Source organism: Indicator indicator, chromosome 14, assembly GCF_027791375.1.
Source record: "Indicator indicator isolate 239-I01 chromosome 14, UM_Iind_1.1, whole genome shotgun sequence".
Lineage (NCBI taxonomy): Eukaryota > Metazoa > Chordata > Aves > Piciformes > Indicatoridae > Indicator > Indicator indicator.
The window spans coordinates 3206230-3222601 of record NC_072023.1 but is presented as its reverse complement, the minus strand read 5'-3'; the positions used below and the strand labels follow the sequence as shown (position 1 = coordinate 3222601).

The window sequence follows — 16372 nt, the reverse complement described above, 5'->3', positions numbered from 1 at the left end:
ACTTGGGCACTTTTGCTTAAAGCTGTGATTGTTTCCACACTTGCTGGATGCTGCTCTCATCTCCAGTACCAGCAGGTGCCTTGTCACCATTTGGCTATGTCAGGGAACGGACTGAGGCATTTGGGTTCAACTTTACTTTTGTTTTCACATGTAAAGAACAATGATTTTCTGCAGAATCAATGGAAAAACAGTAGTTTGTAATTAATTTTTTAAATATCCTGAGCAGATGGGAGGGGAAGCTTCCTGTTGTAGAAAGAGGAAAGGAGGTTCTCAACTGCTAAATATATCAAGCATACATGCTGTAGCAAAGCCTTAACATTCATGCGTAAAACAGCAGCTCGGAAATTTATCTTAGTACTGAATAAGAAGAGACAGTGGGGAAATAATTGCTGATAAATCTTGTATCCACATTTAAAATCAAGAATATATTTTATGTCTTTGACATGGGAGTTATGAAAGGAAATAGGATTTTTAATGTGGAAATTTGGTGTTAAAGAAATCTAAAGATACAGAACATAACAATTTTTTATAGAAAATAAGAGTTAAAAACTGAACTACATAAGCTGAATTTGAGCTATAAGAGTTTAAAAAAAAAAACTGGAATAGGCAACAATAAAAAAGCCCCAAACAATTAGTAACTGTTTTTGTGATATTGTAAAGGTGCCCAGGAGGGGAGTTGTGCAGGATCCTTGTTTTTTTTTTCTGAAGAAACTACAGTTTGGACTTAAATATCTAAAATTTGCACCGACTGTTCTTGAGAGTAATATTCTCTACAATACTCCCATAAAGAAATTTCAGAGGCAGTTCTGAAAGTCTTAAGATTTCATTACCATTGTCGATATGATTCAGTAGTTGATGGGAAAGAAGCAAAATATTTTAAAGCTTATACTGTTTACCTTCAGGATTAAACAAGATAAACAGCTTACAGTGTTCCCATTTGCACAAGTCAAAGTATTTTTAAACCTGCTGCTTATAATTCTGGGTTGTTTATCAGGGAGTGCGGTTAACCCAAATGCTTTTTTCGTGACTCGTTTCTGATACATCTCAATATAATTTGCAAAAGCAAAACGTCTGATCCATAAATCAAAAAAACGCTTCAAAGTGTATTTAGACAGAAGATGGCCTTTGGTTACTAAGAATAGTCTTTTTTAAATTTTTTTTTAATTTAATTTTTTTTCTGGACAGCACAGGAAAAACAACATAATGGTGTTCAGTAATTAGTTTGCTCAGTAGGTTTATGCTTTTCCTCTGGAAATACGCAATTTTACTATTTTAGGAGCCACATGAGCAATATGAAGTAGATTATCAGTGCTGAAGGTATGGATTCGATATGTTTTGGTAGGAAGCTTAGTAACTGCATTTTAAAATGTTCTTGGGTTTAGATTTACAAAATGGGAAGTCTTGAGTGTCCTTAACAAAGTGTTCTGAACCTTCTTCCTTTCAAATGGGTTTTAAAATTTTTTTCATTGGTTCTACATAATAGGAGCTTTAGTTTCCTGGTATTTGTGAATAGTTCTGGTAGTGGAAGAGGTAGACATTAATCGAAGAATTTAAGTCAGAAGTTGTTTGCCATCTTACGAGTTATTTTGAGGATGAATGGGTAGCCAGTGATGGTTTGTACCCCTAGCTGCTTTCTGACAAAGACCAATCTTCTTTTTAGTGATCTGTTTCTAGGAGTGGGTAGATAAAACCTGGATTTTTCTCTTTTTTCAGCAAAAAACTAATTCATATCTAAAATGCAAATTATGCCAAATGGACTGATTGTTTCTTTTTAAATGCTCATCTCTAGAATCAGTACAGAGAAACAGATTCAGAGGGTAGTCCAAAGATCTTGATAAAGTTGAGAGCTGCCTCACTTTCCTGACTTACCTTGGAAGGAGCCCATCACAGTCATTATTTTGTATTACAACATTACAGTTTGAGCTGAATTAAGCACTTGGTTCAGAATGTTACCTGCTGCATTTCCACTACTACCTGGAAAGTAGTGGAGGGAAGGGAGAAGGCAGGAATTACATAGTTGATGATGAAAAAGGAAGAGAGGGTAGCTGGGGAACAGAGTGAAGCATTTTCTTACAGATGATGGAAAACTCTCATTTGACCCCAGAATTGATGTGAAACTTTCTCTGTAGTGCCTCAAGTGCCTAAAGATGCATAAGGATGATTTCCCTCATGCAGTTTATCTAATTAGGTCTTTAATATGGAAGCAAGAAAATTTGAGATGTTTCTTTGTTCTTCACTTCTGCATGCAGATGCTTGACATGAATTAAAATTCCAGTTACATGAATAGTAGTGGTATCGTGTTTTGGTGTTGAAATAGGTTGCTGAATGATCTGTTTCCGTTTTATGTATCATGGAAATTTCAGAAAGTAGGGTTGCAAGGGCAAATACAAACCTATTATTTGTATTAAGGGAATTTGTTTCTTAGAACCAGGTATTGCTGCATGATAAAATGGAACATGTGCTCCATGATAAAATAAGCCAAATGAAGCTTTAGGCATATATTTCACCTGCAGTTGATGTTCATTATTGACTTTTTAATGACATTACACTGCATTAAGTTGTAAATTTCAATCTTTACAGGATTAGATTGTCATATCTGCTCTTGGTTACTGACACCTTAATTGTCACTTCATCCTAATTCACATTTTGGTTTGTTTTTTTGTTTTCTTTTGGTTTTGCTTGGAAGATAGGATGTAAACATCTGTTTTATAATGAGATTTTTTCCTTGACTCAGTTGGCATGATTTGCCAAGTCTTATTTAGTTTAGATAACTTGTTAAAAGATGTTCTTGTGGGATATAACTGCAACAGGGTTTGTGTAGTGGCAGTGACCAGTTCTCATGGTAAGTGGTGCATCACTAGCTGTAAAGTATGTTGGGACAAATTATGTCAGTTTGTGATTGCTTAATTTGAGGTTTCTTTAAGATACTGATCTTCAGGGTGGAAGTGCTGGGAACATTTTGAAAATCAGCCTTAACAGTGTTGGCTGCACAGATGTGGTAACAGAAATAATACCTTGGCAGTGTCTGAAATCCTCGTGGCAGAGATTCTGGTAAACATTTCTGGGACACAGCTGTAGAAGAAGCAAAGATGGTGCATCCATAAACCACTGGTAAGTCAATGTTACACTAAGACAGTATGAGGTTTCCTTTTTCTAGGTCTAAGTGGCATCTTGCTCTCAGTCTTTAAAACACCAGTGTAAATGAAATCTACCCTGGACTATTTAACCTACAGTAGTGCACTGATGCCTTTTCCAGTTACGTCAGACAGAACTAACATACCTACCCTCACTGCTTCCAGACAGGCCTGAAACACAGACTTGGAAAGCAGTCTCGTTGACTGTCTTCTACATGGAATATTCTCTCTCAACTGCATTGGGTATACAGAGCTGCCAGTAGTAAGCTTTGTAAAAAAAAAAAAAAAAAAAAAAAAAAAAGGACTTTGTCACTTAAGGATGAAAAAGCTTAAAACCTCTGATAAAGCACTGGAAGCAAAATTGTTGACAGAGAAAATTCTTTTTCTCTATAGTCACTTTAATGAGAAGAGCCACACCCCAAAGGTAATATATTTAACTGTTAGTAGATCCTAGTGATGTAATGTAGTAGAATTTTTTTTTCCCTTTGTATCCAGGGGTTTAAAAGGGATAAAGAAAAATATGTAGGTTAATGTCTTTTCAAAGTTATTTGTGGTAGTTGCCATGTTGTTTGTGTTACGCTGTAATTTAAAAATGTTTATATCTCTATGATCCTAAGAGGCTTCAGAAAAATAACATACACTATTTTATTCCAAAGTAGATATTTATGATGCTTCTTTCACCTTGTTTAAGTCCTGACAAAGCTCCTTCTATAATGTGCACAAGCCATGCTTTTTCTGCTAGATACTAATGCTACTCCAGTTACATTGAGTTATCAGGATCCTTTATCATAAAGTCTTAGAAGCTTTTTGATTAAGCAGTCTGACATACAGAGAAGCTGCTCCCTGTTTTACAGCATAGGGCTGAACTTTTATCTTTAATAATGTCCCTTTACCCTCCTTAGATGAGCAGCTTCGCTATATTTTTGAACCACACCTTAAGGTTAGCAGTGGCTTTGTTGGATGGCAAAGGGGACGAACTCAGGTGTCAGAAGTGAAGGACAGCATGCATAGCTAGGACCAAAGGAGAGTTTTACAAGTAGAGCGTGATCCAGAATCAGATATTACTGGAGTGCATTCTTGTGAAATAGTGGGAATCTTAGTGGGGTTTTTGCTTTGTTTTGAAGCCAGAGGAAGGCCCAGGGCTTGTCTTCGGGCTTTGCTGTCTGTGCTATCAGCAATATTTTGATCTAGAAAGTCAGGCATCTGTGTTTATGTAGTGAACACAGAGTATGTAAATCTGCTCTTAGATCCCTGTGCTGCAGGTTTTATTTCAGAGATGCAGGGTACAGTATTATTCATGATACATGCTGATTATGTGTTCTAAGGGTAATTAAACGTTTTGAACTTTAGAAGGCCATGGGGATGTAGCCAGGTATTCATTTTTTTTTAATTCCTGTTGTGAAACACCTCAGATTTAATAATATAATATTCTAGAAAAGCTAGAGGTGATTACCAGATGGTGCTGTTCATTGCTTTCAAACCCGTACTCTCTGGCATCAAAAGTTTAATGACAGAGGAGATCGAATTGAGGCTAAGAGGTATTTCCAGTATCTCTTTTTTAATAATTTGGATGCTTGAAACTCTGCTGGTGGGTATGCTTTAGTAGTATTGATGAAGGCTTGAATCTTCATCTGAAAATTATGGATTTTAAATTAAGTTTAAACTTGGCTATGTGTATTTCTTCCACCTTACATAATTTTGTAGAATAGGAAAGCAGTGTGTGCAAACACCAGATTACCCTACCCTACAGAATGATTTAATCCTGTGTTATTTTGAGATGCTAGTTAGACAGAACCTATCTATTACATTGAAGTTTTTTAAATGTTGAGTTTTCTTTCTAAAGGGGTGTGCAATCTAACTCTATAGAATCAAACCAAAAGAGAAGTCAGGATCTATATTAAATTTTAATTAAATTCAGAGAAAAATAGAGAGGCAGCTGATGGATAGAAGGATGCTATGACCTGGTAAAAAACAGAGGTATTTAGGATTATAATAAACATTGGTAGCCTTTCTGTACCATAGACCTTTCCATATGTTGTTTAAGAGATCTGGAAGTAACTTTAATAAACATGACAGATAATTAAATTTAGTTTGCCTTTTGGACTACTGAAAATCCTACTTACTGTTTATTTGAAACTGTTTTTGCCTGAAACATGCAACTGAAATTTCAGGTATTTCTTTAGTCGAACATTCACATATATTAAAAAGAGGAGATGAAAATTGCAGTTTTATGGTTGGGTGAAATTGGTATCTAGCAAATGAGATGTAAAGAAATGCAACCACATTTTCTTCACACTTGCAAGAGCATGTTCTATTAGCAATTTCTACAGTTAACTTTCGTTGCACCCTTCATGATTAGTTAATGTACATTGGGCCTGTTATAAATGCATGTCTGGCATAGCAGAAGATGATGTGTGCTGTGTAAATCATAAATACTTTATTCACTGTTTTCACTGCTCATTACACAGAATTGTCTAGCAGCAGTTGAGAGAATAAATGAATTCTCTTAAGGCCTAAATGCTGTTGTCAGCAATGTCTCTGTGTTTAGATTCTTGACTGCAAGGGATCTCTTTTTGAAATAATCCAATGTATGAATAAAGAAGATTCAGGTCTTTGTCATGATAAAGAAGTTTAATACAAGCACAACATAGAAATCCTCTTCTGACCATGGCACTCTCTCTCAAATGCAGACATCCTGTCTCAAAACACCAATATTAATCATTTAGTAGTGTCAAGAGAGAAAGTTGCTTTTTAACAACTCTTTGTAGTTAATCAAAGTTAATTGTTTATTTTAAAGAGGGAAGTGAACTTTTTTTTGTATGAAGTGATGCACAGTGATAAAATTAACCTGATCTGTAGCATGTTGTGTACTGTTTATCCAAGTGATGCCAGGCCCTTTAGGATCATTTAATGAAAATAGCAGTATCTACAAGGTGTTTTTATTTGTAAAATCAGATCAACATAAACAATCTGAGTTAAAAACAAAGATTGCTCCCCTCTACTAGTTCAGGTACCTGGGAGTGCCAGTCCTTCTCCTGAGACAGTGTAAGGCTGACAAGGGTCAGGGCATCATGGTGACCAAGCTTTTCATAGGCTGGCTGTACCAGGGAGAGTGATGTTGCTACCACTGATCTGCTTCTGGTTTTCTAGTGCATGCATTCTTTACTGATGAACCTAGTTGGCTGCCTTAAAGCTCAGACATATATCTTAAAACTGCTGCATGAATCATCTTCTTTCTAAGAGCAATATTTGGTAAATTCCTGTCTGTATTCTCACTAACCAGGTCATTTGCTCTTCCTGATTAGCAGACAAAGACTCTATAAAAACTTAATACTGGTAACAAGATAGAGGTTTCTGTCTCTAGGAAAGAGAGTAGTTTAAGAACATTGTGAGCTACAGGGGAATTTGCAAGGTGAGTATTTCACCTGTTTGTGCCATGATTTTTAAGAAAGAAGAAGTAGTAGAAGTAAGAGAAGTTGTAGTTGAAGAATGGAAAGAGCTTTGAAGTGAGTATTTGCTGTCACCTCCAGAAGTCATTACTAAATAGATCACTTACCAGTATGAACAAGATTCCTTTATGTCAAGGTATTTCCTTGGTTGACTCTGTTTGTGTAAAAGCTGTTAAGTCTATTCTTCTGATGTTTATTTTTAGTTCATCAAATTGTAGCTTGTAGCATGAGGCACTAACAAAAACTTCGATACTTCTGAAAAGACTTCTTGAATTGAGGATTCATGCCTGGCATTATCTTCTGCTGTTCTACAGATCCAGTGGAAAAACTGATTGTAAGCCAGCTTTGGTAACATAGGTGAATGTCTTTATGTAGTCTGGCTAGATTTGTGTGTTCTGAAGTTGAACCGACTGTAGTAAATTCTTTTTTTGCTGTATTGCAGTGGAAAATAGAGGTAGACTTTGGAAAATAGAAGTAGACTTTGGAAAATGTAAAGTGAAAACGGCCGTGCCTCACAGTAACTCCACTCAGCTTTAGCCTGGTCTGCATGCTGTGTTTTTCAGTGCAATGTGATAGTTATCAGGCAGGAGTACAAAGATAGCCTCTTCCATCTCCTGGTGCTCCAGGGCAACTTTTCTGCTCTACAGACTTCACCAGAGGAGGATTCCTGCAATAGGGCTGCAGACAGGGTGGTGCTTTTCTCTCTGGGTGGTAGCTTTATTTCATGAGCTCATCTCTCTTACATCACTTACTTGCTGTGAACCTGTCTGCTCCATATGCACATTGACCTCAGTATCAATGTGTTGAACTGCTGTTCATCAAACGTACCTTAGAAGAAGCTACACATTTTCAATTTGCTCTCCAAGATGCTCTGCAAAGTACACATAGGGATGAGGAAGGAAGATGGTTAGGTCTTTCAGGTAACTTAATTAGGGGATTCTCACAGAGGAGGACACACTGGTCATAAAGTGATAACATGAAACCTGTTCATTACCCCTCATATCCTCATCAGGTTTTACTGTCAGGATAATACATAATTCAAATATTTTGAAGAATTTCTCAAGTCTTGTAATGAGTTGTAAAATAATATCAATCTAAGTCATAACAAAACAAGCTGTTTTTTGAGCTCATTGAGCTGTCTTAAGGAAATACATTCAATTAGAATTTTTGCTAGTGGTTTGCAAAACATGAACTGCAGTAGAAGTGAAGTTCCAGAAAAGGTCTGTTGAGCAGTAGAGGGGTAGTAATAGAAAGGCTTTGATGCTTCTTCATGCATTTATTTTGTTGTGAAGACTATTGGAGTACAAGGTGCTTACAACTGCACATGTTTCTGCGCTGCCTGAGAATGGAAAGTTTAGCAGGGCTTCTTGAAAGTAAGACAGTATCTGTGTTTTTATCCCAGTTTGTAGTGTTGTGGTTTTTTGTTTGTGGTTATTTGTGTTGTTTTTTTTTTTTTTCTCTCAAAAGCTCTGTTCCTTCTACCAAATAAAAGAGTTTTAGTTTGACCTGCCGTATTTCGGTATTTTACATCATCTTGCTGGCATAAACACGAACCTTTAAAAAGTTATTTTTTGTTATGTTGGAATTTGTAATTAATTGGAAGTGTCTTCTGCTTGACTTTCTTAACTTGTTACTTATGCTGTCATGTTTGAAAGGTAAGCAAGAGCTAACCTAATCTGGAAAGAGGCACGATACTTGGTTTATGTAAGTGTTGTAGTAGATTTGTGCAACATGCAGAGAGTAGGTGCAGCAAGAACAGGCTTCAAAAGCATTGGTCCCAACATTTCTTTGCTTTGTAAATGGAATTTGCATGTTTAAAGTGCAAAGCAATTGATAAATATATATTGAAAAAAATAGATCAATGTTCATTTTATTAACCCAGTAGATAGGAGATTCTCTAATGGGATGATGGAGATTTTTATTATGGAGTCTTGTTACAGTGGTCAAAAAGTGTGGAAGATGCATGTGGGGAAAAGGACAGCTTATCTAGATCAGTCAGTCTCATCCCTAGGGCATCCCGTGTGTCTGACATTCAGGATGTGAACTCTGCAATTTTCCCCTCTGATGCCTTACATGGGACAAGTAGTAAATCTCACACTAGTCTGAAAATGTTTCCAATTCAAAAAGTACAGCTTTTTCTAGCAGGTTATCAGGTAGTTGTATATTTAGCTGCTCAGCTCAGAAGTTAAATGTGCAATTACGTTAATTTGTTCCTTGGTGAAAGGAAAAAGTGCTCTTCAGGCATCGCTTTATCAGTTGCAGTATAAATACATAGACATGAATCCTCTACATGAATCCAAGATCCTGTGTGTGTGTAGGTGTGCAAGTTGCACAGTTATGTTTTTATGTTCAGTGTATGTTTTTTTCCTTGTCTTTAACAGTTCATGAAGGTTTTCAAGCTCATTTCAGGTACAGAGTGATTCTTGAGAAGGTAGTTAATTTGTACCTGCAGGATTTATGTTGCTTGTGGGAAGAGAGTGATCTTTGTTAAGGAGATAATTAGAGTTCATGGAAGCATGTCATAGGCAATTAGGTGGTGGAAAAAAAAGGAACCTCCATGCTTGGTTTGTTTCAGATGTTCATCAGTAATGTTTGAATGGCTTTGCTTTTTTTGCTGTCAAAATGTCGTTATTTGGATCTTTCCCAATGTTTTGATTCAAGTGATAGGAAACAGAAGGGAAGGAACTAATTGGTATGAGTCTGGAAAACATGCTCTGAATACAGCTACAAGCATTTGTACATTTTTTACCCACATCTCCAGCATGTGAGAGATGTGATGGCAGAGGCATCATTTGGTGAATGTAGTTAGAGCTCTTGGGAAGTCCAAAATGTATTTTCATCTTTATTGCCATCAAAGGAGAGTGTAGATATTTCTCTTCTTATTCAGATTCTCTTGAATTCTTGCTCTATAATGAAGAGCTTGTCTTGCTGGTTCGTTAGTAATTGCTGCCTCCTACCATTTCTTTTGTCCGTGGGGGGTAGGATTTCCTCCTACACTGAGGGGAAAAAAAAAAAAAAAGAGAGAAAATTAGATAGTGGTAGAGGCTAAAATGAAAATAAATTTGAGAAGAAATAGACCAAGTTAATCTCTAATTCTTCCTTTAGATTTTGGGTGAAAAAACCCATTCTTTCCATGATAGTGGTATCTATATGGGGCCAGGCAACACCAGTGCTGCTAGGCAGAGGATATTTCCACATAGGTTGTCATCTTGTACTTGGGCTAGCTGGCCTGTTTTGACATTACACATTTGATTAAAGCATTTCTAAACGGAAAGCTACCTGCATTCAGAAGCAGTTACACTAATACCTTGCTTGCCTCACAGCAAGAGGCCAAGGCATGTCATAAAAACTTAATAAAAACTTAAACTGTGAAAGCTTGTAATTCTGTTTGTGCTTTGGCGCATTGTGAGGACAATAAAGGTAGCAGCACTTGGAACAAAAACCTAACAGGAAATAGTTTGTCACAACTCTAATGGGGTGGCTTGCCTATCTTTTTCATGATCTCAGCTTCTGTCTGCACTGCAGTCAGAGCAGCAGCAATACTTGAGCTGGCTGTTAAGTAATTGGTTTGCATACTGCAAGCAGCAGCACCCACAGCAGCAGTTTGTTTGAATTAGTTGTGAAAAATGTTATAAAACTTTCTGTGAAGTCAGAAATGTTTCCATTTCACTTTCTCACATTTCATTTAACTTCAGACCAGGGTAAAGGCATTTTCAGCAGTTAGTCAATTTCTTGGTCTGCCATTGCAAGTGATCAGCCAATGTTTATTCTCCTTGCTCAAAAATTTACTTTACAATTTGAAAATACAATCTAAATATGGGGAATAAAAATAGTCCATGTCATGCTGAAGGTGATATGCTTGCTGAGGCTGTGTGAAGCAAGAGCTTGTTTGGAAACCCTGTGTTTGTTGGATTGTCATCACCTGCTGGCACATCAGGAGTTTTCAATATGAAGGTATTCCACTGTTGGTATTGAAATATGCAATAACAAAATCTTTTACAGGAAATAATATTTGACAATCCTTGTAATACTTCTTCCCCTCCTCTGCTGTCATGCTAGTAGATTGTTTTGGGTTTTTTTTCCTTATGGGGGTAGGCAGCTTATAACTTCCTTATGTGTTCAGAGAAGTGTACGAGCTTAAGTGGTCACGATCTCTGTTTGAATCATCAGATAAAACAGGTTGTGTGGCATTACTGACACTTCATTCTACTGAACTAGAAAATTGCTTGGCTTTAGACCAAGCTTTTTTTTTTTTTTCTGCATTTGGAAATTCAGGTAGTTGGTTTTCAGGAAGTCACTTTTGCCTTTCTGATTCTTTGTTTCTTTAGTAGCCTGGTCATTTTGCTGCATCAGGTGTCAAGATCTAAATAAATCTCACAGAATGACAGAATACATCAAGTGGGAAGGGACCCTCAAAGGTCATCTTGTCCAACCGCCCTGCAGTGAGCAGGGACACATCCAACTAGACATCTCCTTCTTTAAATCTCTCCTTTAAAAGGAGTTTCCAAAGAAAGAGGATGATTGATATATTCATAGATTCATAGAATGGTTTGGATTGGAAGGGGCCTTGAAGAGCCTCTAGTTCCAACCCCCTGTCATGGGCAGGACACCTTCCACCAGCCCAGGTTGCTCAAGGCCTCATCCAACCTGGCCTTAAGCACTGCCAGGGAGGAGGCATCCACAGCCTCCCTGGGCAACCTGTTCCAGTGTCACACCACCTTTACTGTAAAAGATTTCTTTCTAATATCCAGTCTAAATCTGCCCTCCTCAGCCTTTAATCCATTCCCTCTTGTCCTATCACTACAAGCCTTTGTAAAAAGTCCCTTCCCAGCTTTCTTGTACACCACTTTCAGGTACTGTAAGGCTCCTTTAAGTTCTCCCTGAAGTCTTCTCCAGGCTGAACAGCTCCAACTCTCTCCTCACAGGGGAGGTTCTCCAGCTCTCTGATCATCTTCGTGGCCCTCCTATTGTCAGTCTAATGTTCATATGGAAAAGGCAAATAATATTCATTAAAATAGAGAGGGAAGGAAAAGTAACGCATTTTTCAAGTGTGAAGAATATGAATTTTGTGTTTAGGTTCAGACAACTAAGATTTTGAAGGTTAAGATGTAACATTAATACATTTGTGTTGATTCTCCATTCTATATCATAGATAAGTATTGATTCTTTTGAGTCAGTACTTGGGATGAATATTCAGATAGTTGATATGGCGATCGAGTCAGTATTTCTGATTTGCTGTTGATGTGCATTTCACAAAGTTTAACCAGAAAAGCTAAACCAGATGTGGCCTTTATTTTAAAAAGGACTTGATCGTGCATTTCTTTATGATCCCTGCTCACTTCAGCTTTCCATCACAGTAACTGACTTGATTCAAGTTTGGGAACTATAGAGAAATGATATAATTCCTTACATGTCCTGAAAAGGATTGGATTTCTTATGTAGTTCACTTAGCATCTCTCAGCATTAAAAATAGATCTGTGAAATTCTTGCAGTTTGGGGGGCAAATTTCTTGTTGTAAATGTGCAGTGTTTGGTAATTAAATTTATAATAAAAATGGTGGCTGATGTTTAAACAAACTTTAGCCTAGCTTCAAAGTGGAAATTTTAAAAATCGGTACAAGTAGAGGAAAAGATTTAAAAGTACTAAAAGCATTTGCCAAGATTTCACCCTTACAGTAGCTCATTTCTGATGCTTTCAGTGGAAGCCTGAGCCTCAAATTTCTGTTTTACTTTTCCTTTAGGTTTCAAATCTTCATTGTAGCTTTGCTTGTTTGTCTCTATTTGTTTCTTTGCATGCATAAAGGTTACTTTGGGGAGAGCAGAACTCCGTCTCACATATCTAGTGCAGTCAAGAATAAGCTGTGACACACAAGGAAGTGTAAACTAAAGAGCAGAAATACATATTAAAGTATTCTTACATAAGGAGAATATTTTTAAACTGTGCTGGCTTGGTGTGGATTTTGTAAAGGCATTCTCATATGGTCCTGTAAACACATGTAGTTAAAAATCAAGATCTTATCTTGAGCATGAGACTTAATTCTGTAGAGATCATGGATTGTTGAGAGAATAAATCCATTGATGGTCTTCTTTCTTATTTTGCTTGAAAGGTTTGAAGGTTATTTACTGGGTTTTGTTGTTTTTATTTCAGAGCCTAGTTCAAATTGCATGCAGTTTAGAAGAGCTTTCACATTTTCCTTTTTTAATGCTTTTATTGAAGGGAAAAAAAGAAAAGGCGGGGGGAGGGCAGGCAGAAAAAGAGACAGAGGAAGATAAGCATACACAAAAAGATCCTGCTACCTCTAAGGCATATTCCAGATTCTGAAAATGCTTTTCTCTGTGCTGTCCATCAGAATGGAATCAGACCAGAAGCAACTGTAAAATGCATTTACTTCCTTCCTTTGTTGGAATAGCAAGATGTGAACTTCTACATATGGCTTTAATATTTGATTTTACTATTGCATAAGATAAAATAACCATAGGTTAGATAATGGTGAAAAAGATGGGAAATTTACTTCTAAAGCCACATTCTTGTGTTATGCCTTTCTGTCTGGCTTTTTGGTTGAATCTACAGCAAGGTAAACTGTCCAGAAAATTGTGAGTAAAACTGTAAGCAAAGTTGAGTATGTTTCTGTAGCAGTGACTTCCTGACCACTGTTCCTTGTTGGATTTTGATTATTCAGCTCTGGAAACTTTACATAGCAGCACTGAATCCCTGTTTGTCTGGGTTTCGTGTAAGCCATGCAGTAGAGAGAGAGCTGAAGATAGCTTCATATGTTTGTCCAGAGCAAATCCTTCTTTGAAGATTAGTATATAAGCATGTTCTTTACATTATTTCCTTTCCAGGAGTACTGGTTTTGATTATAGTCTTTTCAGCAGTAGCCATGCAAATACAATGAACAAAGTTACAATTTACTTCATGCAAATATTTTTCCTTTCACGTTTATCCATTCTTTAGCCATACCTGCTAGTCAAATACTGCAGATGTTGTAAATAACTGTACCTTCAGTAATCATTTATTTATTCCCAACTAGTCCTGTTTTGTCTCTTGCTGTTCACTGAGGTTAAAATAGTTTTTAAAAAGTTAAACACTGATAAAATCAAAAGAAAAATCAACACTGATCACCATACAGTCTTTGCCCACCTGGAGTACTGCATCCAGTTCTGGTGCCCCCAGCCTAAGAGGGGCAAGGAACTGCTGGAGCAGATCCAGAGGAGGGCCATGGAGGTGAACAGAGGCTTGGAGAACCTCCCATATGGGGACAGGCTGAGGGAGTTGGACTGTTAAGCCTGAAGAAGGATCCAAAAAGACCTTATAGCAGCCTTCCAGTACTTGATGGGGGCTGTAGGAGAGCTAGGGAGGGACTTTTTAGGAGGGTTTGTAGAGATAGGATGAGGGGCAATGCATTGAAGTTTGAGGAGGGCAGATTTAAACTGGATATTAGGAAGAAATTCTTGACAGTGAGGGTCGTGAAACACTGGAACAGGTTGCGCAGGGAGGTTGTGGATGTCCCCTCCCTGGAGGTGTGCAAGGCTAGGCTGGATGAGGCCTTGAGCAACCTGGGCTGGTGGGAGGTGTCCCTGCCCACAGCAGGGGGGTTGGAACTGGATGAGCTTCAGGGTCGCTTCCAACTCAGACCATTCTATGAATCATGAAACAAGAAATGTATTGTCATTAATATTTAGGCTTGAAGACCATGTTATTGTGCAGCTTTAGTGTATTTATCTTACTTTAAGGATTAAAAAACAAACAAACAAAACCAGCAAAATAATTTCCAGGCTGGTAGTTTCTTATGTTGGAAATTTTAGTTGTAATTAATTCCAAACCAGCTAGGAATATGCATAGTGACAACTCTGGATTTTGTAAAAGATCAAATCTTCCTGTCAATTTGGCTGAGTCATATATTTCTCTCCACTTTTTTTTTTTTTTAAGCTATTTCAAATTTAAGGAACTGCTATGCAGGGTACAAGATAATTAGAAATAATAGCACACTTCAGTATTTTTACTTGAATAGTTTCAGCTGCCTGAAACTTAAATTGGCCATCTAGGCTAAGGGGCTGAACACAGATGGCAGACTAATGGCTGGCTAGCACGTCAGCTTCATAGCTGTAAGAAAGGACTGCTCTGATTTCCCAGACAAGGAAACACACTTTTAAAAACATAGACTAGAACAATTAAAAAGAAATTCAGAGCAAGCTGTTTCAGAGCAGTAGAACACATGATATTAAAACTGGGTTAATAACCTGTCAGTGATTTGCATGTGCTTTAAGATATACCTGATTTGATAAAAGTAGTCAATATTTGTGCAGCACACACTGATAATGTTAGCTGGACTGTGTAAGTAAGAAGTTTGCACACTACTCTGGTTTTTATTTGTGTAAGAGTTGCCATTTGTTTCTAGGTTAGTTTCCTCACATAAATCATGGCATCTGTCTTTTGCTGGTTCGAAAAAGAAATAAATTATTATTAGTGTGCCTGCAGGGAATGAGTTACAATTAATTCTGTTCAAGAGACATTTTGAATATTACCTTATTTCTGGAAAAATAGCCGTGCAATTCCTTTTTGGGCTTTGAGGACCTTTGATAAATCTGTTCTTAGTCTTTAGTCTTTACCTTAATTTCTTAGGTTTTCATCATACTTCATCCTTCTTTGAAGATGAGTGAAGTGATGAGAGTCCCAAAATACAGCTTGCATAGTTTATTTGTGTCTCTGAGGAATTAGACCAGTTTCTGTGGCATCAGTAGGCATTATTCCTTGAACTAAAAATTCAAATGATTTTTAGATAGTAACATTACATTGACTTAAGGCTTGTTGTGTACAGTAAAGGAAACCAGAGATCTTCTGAAGCTCTGAAGATCTTCTGTCTAATTCCCTTTTAAAGATTAAAACCTGCCATAGGCACTTAAGGGTTCACTAACTAGATGTGGCAAATCATTAGCATATTTTGTGATAGAGCAAAAGCGATGATAAATCCCCTCCCTTTTTGGAGTTATTTTTATAAGAAGGCTTCACAAATACAAGCTTGCACAAACATTGTCCTTTACCCTTTGTGTGTCCTTTCATAGGAGTAATTTCTGAAGGATCAGCCCCTCGAGACTAGATGCTTTATAGGTATCTAAGTGAAAAAATAATAATCATGGCATTGAGTAAAGAGGGGAATGGTATCTTAATTGAATGCTTCAATTCTTGCTTCTGTGCAAGACAAAGCTTTATTTGCAAGATAATCCTGGGGCATGAATTTTTTTCTTTCTTGAGAACTGGCAAAGTGTAGGTGTGGAAAATGGAAAATTTCTTTTTTTACATTAAATCTTCTTGAGCTGATGTAAATTTTGGAAAACTTCCATTCACCAATGACATTTAAAGCAAGACTTTGAGTCTCTGAGGTGTGTTACGTTGGCCTGATGGTTCTCCTGGATGCTGATAGGGATTATTAATGTATCCAGTGGGAAAATAAATAGGTGAGAGATAAAAACTGAATTACATTCAAATTACTAAGTCAAGTAAGAATACTAAGCAGTAATGTGACTTCTTGGAAACTCTTGTTTCTTTGATGCCTGTAATAAAATTGTTGATATGTCTGGAGGGTTTTTGATTGCTGTTTTGCTCTGAAAAGCTACCAGTACAGGTAGCTTTCTGTGGGCTCCAGCACCTCTGCTCGCAGCTTCACCTCTAGCAATAGCAGATTTGTTTATTGCTCTCACTGTGGGATCACCCATCGGTACACACTTGATCCAGATCAAGTGTAAGCACATAACAGCACTTCTGTTGACTTGATCAGAACATGCCACAATG

The 16372-nt window shown here is 37.2% G+C and overlaps 1 protein-coding gene across 2 annotated transcripts in view; it reads left to right on the top strand.

The window, feature by feature from the left end:
- Positions 1 to 16372, top strand: part of CDK17 (cyclin dependent kinase 17) — an 86719-nt gene that overhangs the window by 6727 nt on the left and 63620 nt on the right. The gene's annotated exons all lie outside the window — the stretch shown is intronic.